Here is a 2,212-nt window from a genome sequence, read left to right as displayed (position 1 = left end):
TCCAAAGGTTGCAAGGCAAGAGCAACGGAGTTCTCAGAGCAGCACTGTTCTCTCAGAAGAATGAATACACATTTTGTAGAGTTGGTAAAGAGGGCACATCATTCATCAAAGTGTTAAAAAAAAGGTGAAGTTAAAAATACTGCACTGTAGAATTACATCTTCAAATGTGGTATGAACATTTAAGGCAGCTGATACCCAAAATAGGCATGTCAAAGAAGGTGGTCTGGGTTTGGAGGTGATTTCACATCTAGAAGGAATTCTCTTTGTGACCTCAATGACTGGATGCTGTGCAGCAGGTCTTCTTCCTCAAGGCCAGTGATACTTCAGATACCAGATGGTCTCATTTTTCAACTGTGGTCCAAACAGAGGGTTGAGTTGGGCCAGAATTGCAATCAGCCAAAAGAGATAGCAGCAAACTGAGCAGATCTCCAACATGGTGATGATAACTCCCCGGTTAGGGCCCTTGGGGATGAACCAGGGCACTACGAGGCCCATGAAGCACCAGAACAAGCTCATCACAATGAACGGCACTGTGAGGCTGCCACCAGCCTCCAGCCCCTGCCTGCCACCTCTCTTGTCCCACCCGGAAGTGTCACCCTTTAAGTTGTTTCTGTCAAGTATTTGTCACAACAATGAAAAACTGGCCAATGTAGAAACCACTGGAGAATTCTAATACACAGAAAGATGTTAAAATGTCAAAGAAAAAGACTACTAACCCAATAAAGGACAAAATACATGAATAGGCAGTTCACACACTTGTTTACACAAAAAAAAAAATAAAATACTTAAAAATATATAAAAATGCAATTACAGTGGGCCTGATGGTGTACACCTATTGTTCTAGCTACTCTGGAGGCTGAGGCAAGAGAGTCACTTACACCCAGGAATTCAAAATAAGCCTGAGCAGCATAGTGAGAACTCCTCCCAAGTAAAACCAAAGCAACAAGCAATTGTTAAGCTAGGCATGGTAGCACATACTTAAAATTCCAGCCCTCAGGAAGTTGAGACAGGAGGATCTTGAGTTGAAAGCCAGCCTGGGCCACATAGCAGGACCCTGTGTTAAAAAAACAAAAAAGAAAAAAAGAATTGGTATCACTTATGATTAAAGTCACGTACATTTAAGCATCAATGTACCATTTCCACCTGTAAAACTGGCAACAACAACAACAAAAATACACAATACAACTAACAAAACAAAAGTATTTAACAAAACACTCCCATTCATTGTTGGTGGGTGTGCATGTTGACATAACTTTTTTGGATGGCAGTTCGTCAATATCTACCAAAGGACTATAGGCATATTCCTATTGTCTATTGAATTTTTCAGATATTTTAACACATCTAAGAAAATCTATGTATAGGACAACCTAAATGATTATCCATAAGCAGTGAGTTTGGGCTGAGGATATAGTTCAGTGATAGAGTGCTTACTTGGTATGTGTTGGATTTGATCTCTAGCACTGCCAAAAAAAAAAAAAAAAAGCAATGAGCTTAATAAATTATACCAGCCAGGCATGGGCACACACCTGCCCTACCAGCACCCAGGAGACTGAGGCTGTTGCAAGAAGGTGGGGAGGGGGAAGGGAGTTAATGAGTGCTATAGTAAAACAAAGAAACCAGACTTGGAGAATCTTACCTGGAGACCATAGAAGGGTCACCTCATCCCAGAGGTTAAAGCGGCCAATGAAATAATTATATATGGGACAAACTGTACCCACCATTTCTGTAACCTGCTCTAAATGGTATATAAGGAAGGTCCCCTTTGTTCTCGGGGCTCAGCCTTTGGACTCAAGTCCACTGACTTGTTGCTGACCTGCTTAATAAACTTGCTTCCCAAAAGCTTTGGTACCCTCTTTTCTCTGTCTGAGCCATTCTGCAACATTTCTGGGGGCCTCCCCAGGATTTGGAGGGCAGTGTTTTCACCTCCTTGTCTCTGGGCCACTAGTGGGGCTACTCCTGCCAGGTGCCACTGGACCATGTTGATCCAAGGAGAGGGAGCCCCTCTCCCAGCAAGCCATGGAAGCAAGTTCTGGTTGCACAAAAGAACTTGGAAAGGCTTGGGAACCAACTTGGGAGCCCCACTTATCAGACTGATAAGGACCTGGGTTCAAATTCAGGCCTGCTTCAGGAGGCAGAAGGGGAATCTGATCAACTCCCAAAGACACCTGAGTCACCCCTTTTTGGGGTGAAACCATATCTTTCAGGTTCAGGG

General features: G+C 43.3%; 1 pseudogene; it reads right to left on the bottom strand.

Moving 5' to 3' along the window:
* Positions 1 to 266: 266 nt before the first annotated feature.
* Positions 267 to 1,978, bottom strand: LOC141421449 (V-type proton ATPase subunit e 1 pseudogene; annotated as a pseudogene).
* Between the last annotated feature and the right edge of the window lie 234 nt (positions 1,979 to 2,212).

Source organism: Castor canadensis, chromosome 3 (assembly GCF_047511655.1).
Source record: "Castor canadensis chromosome 3, mCasCan1.hap1v2, whole genome shotgun sequence".
Taxonomy (NCBI): Eukaryota; Metazoa; Chordata; class Mammalia; order Rodentia; family Castoridae; genus Castor; species Castor canadensis.
The sequence above is the reverse complement of the archived record's forward strand: the minus strand, read 5'-3'. Positions and strand labels throughout refer to the sequence as shown.